The 15,346-nt window shown below is 35.7% G+C and overlaps 1 protein-coding gene across 1 annotated transcript in view; it reads right to left on the reverse strand.

Annotated features, from left to right (window-relative positions):
* The window catches only part of SOX6 (SRY-box transcription factor 6), a 368,043-nt gene that overhangs the window by 205,765 nt on the left and 146,932 nt on the right, over positions 1-15,346 (reverse strand). The gene's annotated exons all lie outside the window — the stretch shown is intronic.

The following is a 15,346-nucleotide window of genomic DNA, read 5'->3' on the forward strand; positions in this document are numbered from 1 at the left end:
GGCTCATGGACTGAGGTACAGGCCGTTTTTGCTTGTTTCTGGGTTGTTGTTTTTGTTGTTGTTGTTGTTGTTTTTCCACCAAATGTATGAGAATTTCCTTCCTAAAATGCAAACAACTCTCATTTAAAAAGTCATTAAAATCTATTGTGTACAAACAAGACAAGAATACCCAGGAACTCCCTATATTAAGATCAAACTCCCTGTCTATTCCAGGCACACTCACCTCTCCCTCAGCTTCCTCTCTCTCTAGCTGCAAAAGGAAGTCTATTCCTGGATCAACTGAGGTCTATTCATGTTGCAGATCCCAAAAGAGCAAGAACAATCCATGGAATTCTGCCATCTAGGCTCCTAACCTCACAGCTGGGCTTTCAGCCCATTGTGCTTTATTAGCCCATCTTTTGGGGATCCGGAAACGAAGGTATCCTGAAACATCCCTCCTTCAGTATAAGACAGGCTGCCTTTACATTACTGCTCTCTATGGATGATAATTGGTCAATGGCTACATCTCCACAATTCTTACAGAAAAAGAGTAATTTCTGGCCTTTCAGAAACATTGAATTCTTTGGTCCTTTAGGGGGGAAAAAATTCAGAAGAATTTGTTTCAATAATTGCTGTATAAGATTGGTTCTTTATCGAGAAACTCCACTAGAATTAGAAACTAGGAAAGGAAAGATTAAGAAGAACAGGTCTTCTTTAACAAAATATTGTCTTAAATAAGAATTTATGTGTTATCTTTTTTAATATTTATCTTAAATGTTGCATTGTTACTTCCATGTCGCAGATGAAAAACAAAGCTTTCAGAAATTAAAGAAAGTTGACCAAACGAGAGCATTGGATTGGACATGCATTCAGGTCTTCTGATTCCTAATCCAAGGAAGTCTGGAAGTGAATGAAGAAGTATCTTCCCTCATCTCAGAGTTAGAATACATAGCAGGAAATTTCTAAAAGTTAGGAGGAATGCTCTACGGGACCTAGAATTTTAATGCCACATAAGGCTTAGAAATAATTGCTCAGTAAGACTTTGTTTACAAAAATAATTTTAAAAGCAAGGCTAGGCAATTAGACAACCAAAGAGGTAAGTAAACTGAACTTTGACAACTTATAGATGTATAAATAGATCTTGACTTAAGTGATATGCCTAGAATTACTCAAGAAATTAGCACCCAGCCTGGCAGTTAAGATCCTCTGCTCTGTTTTATTTCCCAAACCCTCTCTCCTCAATAAGCATATGGCCTCCCGGTTCCAGCCCAAGTACAAAGATTATGCAGACCGTGGCATTCCCAAACATCCCAGATACAAAATTTACAACACCAACGAAAGGCTGAGAAATATGCTCAGATATCTGGACACAAGAAGTGTGCTGCTGCCATAAGGTGCAGTGTGGTCGCAGACTGAGATGGTGAGGGGCTTGCCAAGAGGAAGTCACCTGGAGAAGTCGAGGAAGTGTTCCTAGCAAGGACTGAGGAATCTGCCTGATACAACTAAGGCTTAGGACAGTGGCCTGTTGAAGGACACCATATGCTTGCCCACTTCCAGGGTGCATTTACAACTTGCCTAGTGTAGATCAAGGGAACCCCTGCCTTAGTACAATATGCCTCATTGTTTAATAATAATTGCTTAAACTTACACAGAATTGCTTTGTGTTAGGAAGAGCTTTAGAGATATATATATCAACTCACTGAGTCCTCACGACAATCCTATGCAGTAGGTCATATTGTTATCTCCATGTTAAAGATGAGGGAGCTAAAGCATAAAAAAGGTCAAGCAATTTGTCCAAGTTCTAAGCTCTTAAATCATATGTGTAAGATTCAAAAATCGGGCAGACTCTGTCCTCTTAACCGTATGATAAATGGAGAATAGTACTCTTAAATAATCTACCTTCTCAAAACAACTTCACCCAGAAAAAGTAGCTGAAATTCTTTTTGAGTTTTGTTGTTGTTGTTGTTTTTCTTTGTTTTGTTTTGTTTTGTTTTAAATACAATGTTCCTGAGGTCCTTACTAAAATGAAAGAATTTACCTAGGGAAGGATCTAGGATATCTTTTGTTCTTTAAGATAGCTCAACCCACTAACACAAAGCTCTTCTGACCTTTCAGCATAAAACACAAATATCTCCCATTATCTGTAGTTGCTTTCCATTACTAATCCAATCTCTCACTCTCTTAGTCTGTTTCTCTTTTATCCATCTAATTGTATTTCCTTCAAATTGTAAACTCCTGATGTTCAGATCCCCCCATCTGGATTCCTGTTTAAAACTCCACCAGACCTAGTATGTGGACCTGATCTCTCAAATATTGGAGTGTTAGTTTTCCCCCAACATATTTGTTCTCTGGCTTTAGGTGGCCCTTTTGGCTCCTCCTTAAATCCCGACCTCAGCTCTGCCCTTAATTAACTTGATCAGCAATCTAGAGAGCCCAGTCCAGACCACCTTCTTCCCCACTATTATCTGTAGGTATCAGGACATCCCAGTGGACCTGGGTGCTACTGGGAAGGTTTGCTAAAAACTTTATATTAAAACGACCTGAAACAACAACGAAAGAGGATTGTTTATTTGTATTTTTACATAATCACTGAGAGTTCACAGATACCCAAATTACAGTACTAAGTATCTGATCAGATAACTTGCCAGAAATATAAAATCCACGCATTTACAAACTCAGAGGGTGAGTTTGTAGAAGGGAAAATGGAAATGGAAATTTCATACGGTTTCTGAAATCGTGGTTTCTTTGATTGTTCTTTCATAGCTGAATACAGCTGGATGAGTAGCAAATTCTTTTCATTCTCAATTTTGACATTAACATTGATTTCTGGTACAATAGGTGCTATCATCATCTTACTATAAAAATACATTATGTTCAGAAAGCTTTTTTGAAGGTTATCTAATGTTTCCCATGTAAAAGCCATAATATTCAGGGCACAAAAATTAAGGAATACCAAAGAAAGGAAAGAATAAAAAATAAAAAAGAAGAATAAAAAATAAAAATTAAAAAATAATAAATAAAAAACCTCGGTTCAGAAATGATCAAGCTTGTCTCACCACAGGATGATCTTTAACATGCTAATGTAAACGTGAACAAAATAGTTCTAAACATTTTAAGCCCTTTTCTTTTAAAAATTAAATTAAAAGTCAGTGTATGTTTGTTCAGCCAGTTTAGTCACAAACAGGATGTCCTATTCTCATACTGGGACATTCTCTTACAAATGCACAGAAAAGCCTGGTTCAAGGTTTTAAAAGAGGATCATTTCAAACAATAATGCAGGTTACAAATGGAATTTTAAAAGAAGTTTCTAAAAATCACTTTGTTATGTAACTTTGAAACATTTATGGTCTTACAATTGTCATATGAATAAAAAATAGGGATTTCTACTTTTTTAACTTGAAGGAAAAGCTAGCCATTTGATGCAGAGGCAAGAAGGTAAAAATATATTAATATTTGAACCTCATGAGGAATAGAATACCACAGTCGATGGGATAGTCCTGATAAATTACCTCAGCAGTGCTGGACAGCACTTTTTGAAGAGACAAATGTCTGAAAAGGCATCAAGATGATCACAATCATTACATTTAATGGCGATACTTAAAAAGAACTTTGGTTGTAAAAAACATTATAATATCAGTAGTCCCAGAGGAACTGCAGAGTTAACAGGCTCTTCAAACACACAGATCGCAAGCACATCTTCCCTGCTGGACTCTGTTGGCTCCCCAACCAGGTTTAAAACCTCTGCTGTGAATTAGGTAAGAATCTTAGTGTGACTCCTAATTCTCTATGGAAAAGGGGTGGGGAGGAAGAGCAAATGAGAGGCCATGATGGGTACTTCCTACCTGACTGCTGCTGAAGGGCAGGCTGTGTGTCATATTCATCTCTGTGACAAAGCACAGATCTTAACTATGGTACCTACCACTTATTTTGCTCAGTAAAGTTGAAGTGAACGCATAACCAACTATATCTAAATTGTTAGTTCCCAGAACAGTTAGAGATAGGAATTGCTCTTTTTAACAAACCAGATAGAATTGCTCTAGACTTCAGCAATATTTCAGCCTTATCTGAGTTGCTTCCAGTTAGCTACCACTGTTAACTGCCTGAAATTAATAACCATCTTCATTGCTATGTAAGCAGTAGAAAATCAAAGCCAATTAAAAGAGGTAAATAATAAAATTTGGAAAACTAAAGAAATGTAGATTCAGATTCTACAAACATTTTTTTGAGCACTATGATGGTTCAAATGCTTTCTATGCACTAGGGTTAGTACTTAGCATTTTTACCCATTTCAACAAACTTGAGGCAAATAAGGTTAAAATATGTCTAAGATAACATAGTTTGTAACCAATAGAACCATGATTCTAAGCCAGAAGACCTTATCTCCAAGCCCAAGATCTTTCCAGTAAGTCACAAACATTTCTAGGGAAAAAAAAAAAAGAAAGGAAGAAAGAAAAGACAACTAGCTTAAGACAATGACTTCATACAGTCTTCATGAAGTCCTTCTGCAATTTTTTTAAAAGTTAAATACTGTGTTGGCAGATTTAATGGTATTAAAAGGAAAACTACATTTAGGACAATTACAATGCAACATTATCTAAAATCTTGTAAATAATAAATAAAATCTGATGACTAAGAGGACTGAATCTATGTAGATATATTTGAAAATTCTCTGCTCAGGGGGTGCCTGGGGGCTCAGTTGGTTAAGCATCCAGCCCAGGTCATGATCTCAGGCTTATGAATGAAGCCCCAGCTCAGGCTGTGCTCAGCGGGGAGTCTGTCTAAGATCTCTCTCTCTCCCTCTCCCTTACCCCCCCCATATAAATAAATCTTTTAAAAATATATTTTAAAAATAATAAAATAAGTAATCCTTTAAAAGAAAAGAAAATGAGTAGGGACTTATTTCTGAGTAGGGACTCAGGAGCTGTTACACCTACAAATTAAATTCCAAGTCGTGTGAAAAACAATTTCAACACTTCTCTGAATACCAACTATAACTTAGAAGGTAGAATCAACTGAAAGACTACATGAATAATACAAGCAATTATATAATATATAATTATATAAGCAATTATACAGGAAATAGTTCAGAGGGACTTATATTATTATATTAACCCTTTCTAACACCATCTTCTTTCAATAGAATTGAATTATAAGCCAAGACACCGTAATCAGAGATTACAGAACCTATAATCAGGTTCTAATTCTTAATTGCCAAAAGAAAGAACTGCTGGGGACACCTGGGTGGCTCAGTGGGTTAAGCCTCTGCCTTCGACTCTGGTCATGATCTCAGGGTCCTGAGATCGAGCCCCACATCGGGCTCTCTGCTCAGCAGGGAGCCTGCTTCCCCCTTCTCTCTCTGCCTGCCTCTCTGCCTACTTGTGATCTCTCTCTCTCTCTCTCTGTCAAATAAATAAATAAATAAAATCTTTAAAAAAAAAAACAACAAAGAACGAACTGCCGAAAGAGTTACATACAATTGATTAGCCAACTCATTCAGCTGTCCTTATGTCACCAAAGCTTTTTTAGGGGAATTTTTTTAAAAAGTATACTTTTTAATGGATAAAATCTATTCTTTGGTTGAATTTCAAAATTCAGTGGGAAGAATGACCCTGACAACATCCCTATAGACTGATCCAAATCAGTGTCTTGCAATACTTTAAAGTCTATGCCCCCTACCCAGCTTTCTCATGCTTTATTTTATATACCTACACTAGCCAAGAAGATTTTGTTTAGCTGATTCACGATCTATAGTTTAAGAAAATAATAGGTATACTAATAAGCCTTAACAAACTACAAGTAACCTCATTTGAGATTTCTGTTATACTTGCCCCCCCCCAAATTATATTTAAGTAAATGGGTATTTGCAGCTTGTTTCTCCTACACCTACAAGTTTAAAACAAAGTTGAAAATTTTTAACTGTTCATTGACTTTATAAAAACAACACTTTCTTACCTGATACATCTTACTGACACATCTATAGCATATCTCTAATCTCTTTTAAAAATGTTGATAGGTTCCTTTCTGTGTAAATATTTATTTTTTGCTCCGAACCAATTTTTTCTTTTTAAAGTTTTATTCAAATTCCAGTTAGTTAACATACAGTGTAATATTGGTTTCAAGTGTGCAATATAGTATATATTTCATACAGCACGTGCTGCTCATTATAAATGCACTCCTTAATCCCCATCACATATTTTTAAAAATTTTATTTAAAAATCAATTTAGTTAACATGTAGTGTATTATTAGTTTCAGGGTAGAATTTAGTGATTCATCAGTTGCATATAACATGCAGGGCTCATTTCCATCAAGTGCCCTCCTTCATGCCATGACCCAATTACCCAACCCCACACCTACCTCCCATCTGGTAACCCACAGTTTGTTTCCTATAATTAAGAGTCTCTTTGCCTCCCTCTCTCTTTTTATCTTATTTTATTTTCCTTCCCTTCCCCTATGATCATCTGTTGTTGTTGTTGTTGTTTTTCTTAAATTCCACAGATAAGTGAAATCATGGCATTTATCTTTCTCTGATTTACTTCACTTAGCATAATGCCCTCTAGTTCCATCCATGTTGATGCAAATGGCAAGTTTTCATTCTTTTTGATGTCTAAGTCATACCACATCTTCTTAGGCATTCATCAGTCGATGAACAACACTTGGGCTGTTTCCCTAATTTGGCTACTGTAGATAATGCTGCTATAAACAATGGGGTGCATGTGTCCTTTTGAATTAGTATTTTTGTATTCTTTGGGTAAATACCTAGTAGTGCAATTGCTAGATCCTAGGGTAGCTCTATTTTTAACTTTTTAAAAAAGATTCTTATTTACTTATCAGAGAGAGAGAGAGAGCACGCACAAACAGGGGAAGAGGCAGACAGAGAGGGAAGCAGGCTCCCTGCTGAGCAAGGAGCCTGATGTGGGACTCTATCCCAGGACACCAGGAACATGACCTGAGCCGAAGGCAGCTGCTTAACCAACTGAGCCACCCAGGTGTCCCTATTTTTAACTTTTTTTTATAAAAATATTTTATTTATTTGTTTGACAGACAGAGGTCACAGGTAGGCAGAGATGCAAGCAGAGAGGTAGGGGGGCGGAGAGGCAGGCTCCCCGCTGAGCAGAGAGCCTGATGCAGAGTTTGATCCCAGGACCCTGAGATCATGACCTAAGCCGAAGGCAGAGGCTTTAACCCACTGAGCCACCCAGGCGCCCCTATTCTTAACTTTTTGAGGAACCTCCATATTGTTTACCAAAGTGGCTGCACCAGCTTGCATTCCCACCAACAGTGCAAGAGAGCTCCACATCCTCACCAACACATGTTGTTTCTTGTGTTGTTGAATTTAGCCATTCTGACAGGTGTGAGGTGATATCTCATTGTCTTTCTGTATATTTAATGTACTGTGATTTCAGTGGTACTCTATTACTATGCACATATTTTATTTTTGTTATGTTCAGTAATAAAGACAATTTACCTGATCACTTTTTTGGCAACAATAGCCGACAAAATCTTTTGAGTTACTTGATAATATTTTTCTTTTAATTTGTTTACTATTAGCTATTTCACCAGCTCCTAAAACAGACACATAGTAAGGCTTCAACAAATACTGGTGGAAAGGAATTCTATTACATGAATTAATTCATATAATTCATCATTCAAAGGAGGACATTTTTTAAATGAATGGAGACACTGTGAATGAGTACATCAAGAACACAGGTGTAAACCAGGCCATCCCAGGTAAGCTCAAACACAGTCATAACTTATGGTCACCTAATGTTAGTTTCTAAATATTGTTACATAATTAGAACCCTAGAGTTGATAAACTTCATATTTTCCATATTTAATGGAATTTTATGTTGTTGGTAAGCCTGAAATATGGATTATGCAATTCTATAGAATAATTAGGTTCAGTTCATCACTTTTTTTTTTTTTAAGATTTTATTTATTTATTTGACAGAGAGAAATCACAAGTAGGCAGAGAGGCAGGCAGAGAGAGAGAGAGAGAGGGAAGCAGGCTCCCTGCTGAGCAGAGAGCCCGATGCGGGACTCGATCCCAGGACTCTGAGATCATGACCTGAGCCGAAGGCAGCGGCTTAACCCACTGAGCCACCCAGGCGCCCCCAGTTCATCACTTTTGAACACATGCAGAAATTCAATATAAACAAATATAGATATAATGGACCCTTCATTGAGTAAACATAACAAGGTAATCTAGGTTTCATAAAGCTTGTACAAATGCTCCTTATTTGTCGAGTATTTTGAAGAGAAATTTTTAATATAACATTCATAGAAATAGTCAATCAATTTTCCATGAAATGTAATTCCGAATTAAGAAGCTACAAGGTCATGATAATTTTTCTCATTTTGGAAGAGACAAACTTACAATTTTACTTAGTAATTAACTAAACAACACAAAAATATCCATCTAAAAATAGAGGAGAATATTAAAATGTCTAAATCTTATAGCATTGTATCATCATAAACTTCAATTTTGATATTAAGCATATGTTCTTCTTTCATATGATAAATATCCAAATGCATGAATCAATGAAAAACTTATATTTGTTTCTGAAGATTCTAAGGCCTTCGGTTATAACTAATGAAGAAATAATGAAAATTATTTTAAAGCAAAATTAATGAAAAGTTGTCTAGCATAAAGACAGTAAAATAAAACTTTCCCACTTAATTTTAAGTTGAAAATTCAGTCAAATTTTTGAAAATCTATACCAGACTTATATTCAGTAAAAGCCACAGAGTCAACGGCTTTGAGTAAATTTTATGGGAAAAGAATTTTCTACAGAATTTTCTACAGAACTGTAGAATTCCAGTTCTACAAAACAGTATTTAAAATCTACATGCTAACAATTATTCCAGAGAGTTTATAGTTAAGTTTCTAGGAAATCAACAGCAACATTGTTTACCAAATTTCTTCCTAATATAGAAAAATAAGTAATTCCCAATTATCTATCAATAGGAGTATGAAAAGAAACCACCCATACCTCCAAAACTGAGCTACATTTGAGTCCTAAACTATATTTCCAAGCTTATACACAGGCAGTTCTAACCAGACATTACCAAGCATAGTGGAATTGAAAGGTTCTAAAGAAAATATAATTCCTACCCTGATTCCATAAATAAATGTATTTTATATAGTTAGTTATAAAGACCATCAGTAATTTAAAAACTGAAGGATCTAGGGTTGCCTGGGTGGATCAGTCTGTTGATTTTGGCTCAGGTCATGATCCCATGGTCCTGGGATTGAGCCCCACATTAGGCTCTGCACTCAGCACGGAGTCTGTTTATCCCTCTTGCTCTGCTCCTCCTCCTCTCTCTCTCTCTCTCTCTAAAATAAAAAATAAAACCTTAAAAAATATACTGAAGGATCTAAACCAAGTAAAGTTTAAAAAGGCACTGGGAAAAGAAACAAACACCAAAATATAAGAAAATCTACTAAATGTGATTTGGGGAAAAGGATTGTGCCATTCCTGGAGTTTTTCAGGCACTGCTCTATAAGAATACCTGAGTTAAGTTGTAACACTGTTAGTCCACAGTTGTAAAAGTTAAATCAGAGGCAGAAGAGATACATTTTTTAAAGAAAAAAAGTCTAAAATACAAAAGTGAACATCAATTAAGAAATTTCAAAACTCTGTAAATCCAAAGGCAATGCCACTATACAATGCCAATATAACTAAATGGATTTTTGGTCTGAATTTGGAACCAAATTCAGTTCAATAATAAATGTTATAAAAATTTAGTTTCCCAACATCTTTTTTTTTTATTAAAGATTTTATTTATTTATTTCAGAGAGAGACAGTGAGAGAGAACATGAGCGAGGAGAAGGTCAGAGGGAGAAGCAGACTCCCCATGGAGCTGGGAGCCCGATATGGGACTCGATCCTGGGACTCCAGGATCATGACCTGAGCCGAAGGCAGTCGTCCAACCAACTGAGCCACCCAGGCGCCCCGCCAACATCTTTTTTTAAACAAAGAGTGGATTTGCCTACTCAGACTGGGGAGGCGGGAGGCGAGGAGCAAAAGTGACTGAAGCATTTATCGGTCTTTTGTGTGCCAAAGAGATGAAGGAAACAAACAAGACTCTTCCAAGAAGATTCACAAGTTAAGTTTGGGGCCAATATATTCTAGGCAATAAAAGATATTTTAGATTCAGGGAAATCACTTCCAAGTTTTAATTATCATTGCAACAAGCCAAAGACAAGTGAGTTCCCAGATTATCAGACATCGTTACATTTAAATGTAACTCTTAAATCCATTCATGAGCAAAATGTAAACAGGTGAAGTAGCTGCCGTTTGGAATTACCTGTGCAACTGAGAGCACAGGTGATCAAGAGTGGACTACGCACACTCTTTTGTTCCCTCCACTTGTTCAAATGAACTGAATAATCAACAGCAGCTTAGACTACTTGGAAAGAGCTAATAAGAGTTTACCTTGGCAACCCAAGAAATATAAGACAGAGTTCATCAACAGGGGTGAGGTGGTATAATTATTACTATCATTCATTTCATTATCATTATAAAATAAACACCATGGGAAAAATTCTACCAGATTAGTAACTCTACCGAGATAAAAATATACAGTAAGGAATTAGTCAGTATTCAGTAATGAGTATCTGCTCATTTTAACCTTCTTTCTATTTTAGTTAGTAAAGTAATAGAAGTCTATCATAAAAATGGCCTTACTTAGCCTAAAAACGTATTGTCAAAATGGATATATAAAATCATTAAGTATTCAGTTAATAAGGTGAATAGACATGAATGATAGCATTGTTTCAGCTAATCTATACATGAAAATAAACTAGATATAATAAAAATCTAAACGACTAAAAAGGTACTAGAAAATGGCTTTCACATACGTTAAGTTTTTTTGAACCTCAAAACCACTTAGTATGGCAGCTATCATTGCTGTCCATCACCAATTTACAAACGTAGAAAAAGACAGAGAGGACACAAGATTTACTTCAAATCACACAGCCAGATCTTAAAGCCTAACTTCAAACCTATTTACTTCCACTTCAAAACAACCAGTTATTCTAGACTGATATTCTGAGAATACATTTTCTTATCTTGAAGTTTCACAGCTCTCATTAGCATTAAAGTAATATTGTGCTTATTTTCCCTAGACTGAAGTCCCAGGTTGACCCCATTAACTAGAAAACAGGAAAACTGGAAGAAGGGAGACGGTCTGGGGGGCGGGGAGGGGGGAGAGGAGTAAGTGTATACGTATATAGCTCCAAATGTATTTCCCAATTGGAACACAAGTAAACAGTTGTTACAAAGCTTACTGCCTATCTGAGCTCTTTAAGGGCAAAAAGGGAGCATTATGAAAGAAAGAAAACATGTCTCACATTTTTCCTGATCAAACCAGTTTGTTTCCCATATTTTCCATCGCTGGTTTTACCACCATTAATCTGTAGCTGAAGGTGATTTGTCAAAAATTCATCTTATCTATTAAAAAATAACATGAAATGTCTTCTTAAAAGTATACCTATTTAAACAATCACAACTCAGAAAAGCAATGTTGTAAAGAATCAAAGCATTCAGCTTCCAAGTTTTACAAATCAGGAAGCTGAAAGCCAGAAAGGGAAAGTCATATGCATGATGTCAAAACGAGAATTCAAGTTAGGACTAGAACACAGAAGTCCTGATGCTTAGCTCAGAACTCCTTCCACTGTAACACACCATCTCTTAAAAAATCAGGGGAAATAATCCACTTTAAATTGTTTTTGGAAGATAGTGGATTTCAGTAATCATTTTTCTCAATGCATTTAAAAGGCAATATTTTTATTTAAATGGATTTTCACTTCCTCAAGTCTATCTAGGTTGTCTAACAATGAAGTGCTAGTCAATGACAAAAGCAATCAATAAGTAAATATCTTAAGAAGCACAACTTGTTCAAAGGTACTGACTTTGACTCTAGAACCTCAGCATGCAAGTTTTCATATGTACTGGTTTAAAGATATTAATCAGAGTTCAAATGATACTTTTTCAGAAATAGCGTATCAGACTGTTTCATAGGTAAAACAGTTACATATGGATTTGGAAAGATTCCAGGGCCCAACATTGGTCAAATTTAACAATTGGTATATTATGGGCCATGAGAATCTTTGTACTTCATTGGCCAATGTATTTGAAAACCTGATGGCCTGAGGGGTTCTCCAGATCCTAATTTCCTTTAAATAAGAGCAAGAATTATATAAAGAACTCTAGTCTTAAGCTCCTCAGGAGACAGGGCATCATTAAAAAAAAAAAAAAAAAAGTGATTTCATTTCTAACAAGATTTTCTTTATTTGAAATTACATTCTCAAGGATAAAATTCTATGTGTTAAGAGATTATTATATTAAAAGATATTCACTGAAACAGTACTGGTGATAGTGCAAAACTGAAAAGAAATGCGGAGTCCAGTTATAGTGAAACGATGAAGTGAACAGGTCTATCTATATAAAAACAGTGTGACACTGTGAAAAAATAAGCAGAATAAAAAGATCTGAAGGGGCCATCTAAACTGAATCTGTTTTTAACTGGCAAATCCAGCATGTTTTCCTCTAGTATGATTACATACTACAGACACGCTTTGAACAACACAGGTTAGGGGCGCCAGTCCCCTGTGCGGTTGAAAATCCACACATACCTTTTTCGTTTAGTTTTTTATTTAAATTCCAGTTAGTTAACATACAGTGTAATATTTGTTTCAGGTGTACAATACAGTGACTCAACACTTAGGTACAATACCCACGCTCATCACTACAAGCATACTCCTTAATCCCCATCCCCTATTTCACCCATTCCCCCTCCCAGCTCATGTCTGATAACCATCAGTTTGTTCTCTAGAGCTAAGAGTCTATTCCTCAGAGAGCCTTCCTCTTTTTCAAAAAAACTGATTTTAAAAAATCAGCAGCATTTTGGGTCTATAGGATAATAGAAATGCAGAAAGTTATAAAGATTAACAGATAAAACTCTCAAACTGAGATCAGATAAATCACATAAGCATGTATTTAGTCAGAGTTCACTGTTTGCTAGTACACAGAGAACAGCAGAAGGAGAAAATAACAAAATTCAAAAATAGTATGATGCTCATCTTGTAATTTGCAAGGTGTGTAAAATATTACACACCATCAAATATAAAAATGTTTGATTATGAAGTTGTATAGTGGAAAGTGACTGGAATATAAATCTGGATATCTGGGTTCTAGTTTTAGTTTTGCCATTTTGTGCAAGTACTTTTCTGGCCTTCCATTTCCCCACCTATAAAACGAGGGTGCTGGATTGGATAAACTATAAGGACACTTCTAGTTATAGGTTATAATCTAGAAATATTCCATGAATATAAACTCTCCCTGCAACTTTAAATTTTTTATGAAAATCATTCAATCTTGCCTATATCTGTAAAGATCATTAATTTCTTGGTAACATGAGAAAAAATCATTTATGTGACCAAGAACTATAAATGGAAACATATTGTATACATATACATGTGAAACAAGATTCAAAATGATGTAAGCATTGCTAAGAGAGTCAGTCAAAATAGAGTCAAAAGGACAATGAGGAAGTAGGACCTATGCACAGCTCCTGTTTCAACTGTCAGAACACCATGAACTTTTTTTGACTTTCCTCAATTGCAATTTGTCATTTGTAACACTACCATGTCCTTGAGCACATCCTTCTAACTTACACTGAAATAGAAATAATGTAATGCCTATTATCTAAATAACCAACTGCGTATTAGTCAGTTTAAACTCTGCCAGAACCAATCATAATTCTTTCAAAACAAGTTATGTAATTCATGGTTTTTGCCTTTATAAACCTGCATTCTCCCCTCCTAACTCCAAGTACACTTTCGATTTTGGTGGGTTCTCTGTCCCCTAGATTATAATCCCTAAGGCCCCAAATAAATTCTATGGTTACTTTACAACCTCTTCTTGATACACAACATACATATATTCATTAGCTTAACATTATATATGGATATGCAACCCAGCATTAACTTTTCAGATGGGATTGTTTTTAGTCAATTTTGAGAGTAACTTCACCAAATTTTAAAACCATCTTCTTTTACAATGTGACGTTATCATTAATGTTTAGTTTGGCCAGCAAACTCACTAATTCACAAAATGTATTTTTGTCTCTTTAAACTTACAAAAAAAAACTGGAATAAAAGCAGAATACATTAAGCTTAATTTACATCATTCTGTAAATGAAGAAATATAACTAAATTTTTGACATCACAGCTTCATATGTAAGTTCACAGGCTTTATTTCTATATTTTAGGAATAATCAGATTTAGAAAGCAGTATGCTACATGTTTAAGACCATGAGCTCTGGAGCCAGATTGCCTAGTTTTAAATCTCAGCTCCACTACTTTCTAGTGCTGTAACTCTGACCTTTTGATCTATTTTATAAAATTAGAATAATAACAGGTTATTGTATGGATGAAGTGAACATAAGTTAATACATGCAAAGCACTTAGAACAGCGCTTTTACATGGTAAACATTCAATAAATATTTGCCAATATGGTCAGATAATGTCTGTCTTAAAAATCCATTGTAGAATCTATCCTGGGACATCTGGGTGGCACAGTTGATTGGGTTTCCAACTCTTGGTTTCGGTTCAGGGCATCATAACAGGGGGGTGGATGGCTCCATGCTCAGCACAGAGTCTGCTTCAAATTCATTCTCCCTCTCTCTCTCCCTCTGCCCTTCCCGCTCATGCTCTTCCCCTCTAAAATAAATAAATAGATAAATAAATAAATAAATAAAATTTTTAACAAAGTTTAGAATCTATCCTGACAGTGAATGAAATTACATGATACAGAATTATGATATATTTTATTCCAAATGTTTCATAAAGTCCTAAAATCAGACACTTTCTCATTGACTACAAAATACCACTTTATTCCAACAGTCACAAGAATGAAGATGGAAGTTGGAAATCCAGGCATGATCCTATCACGCACCTAGTTAAACTCTTCAGTGGTTCTCCACTAATAAAGTTCAGACAAATTTAAATGGCTTACATACTCCTTCATGATCTTGTACTTGCTTGTTCATCTAACCTCATTTCCCACTTTTCCTGTCCAACTTCTAACACCTGCCCACCCTAACCACAAATGCACACACACATACACACATTATTTTCACTAAAAATATGAGATTCTGCAGAAAAGTAATTTCACTCTCACATTTCCAGGTCTCACCCATGCTATTCATATTGCCTGAAATATTCTTCCACCCATTTTTTTTTTTAAGATTTTATTTATTTATTTGACAGAGAGAAATCACAAGTACGCAGAGGCAGGCAGAGAGAGAGAGAGGGAAGCGGGCTCCCTGCTGAGCAGAGAGCCCGAGGGACTCGATCCCAGG

Source organism: Neovison vison, chromosome 7 (genome assembly GCF_020171115.1).
Source record: "Neovison vison isolate M4711 chromosome 7, ASM_NN_V1, whole genome shotgun sequence".
Taxonomy (NCBI): Eukaryota; Metazoa; Chordata; class Mammalia; order Carnivora; family Mustelidae; genus Neogale; species Neogale vison.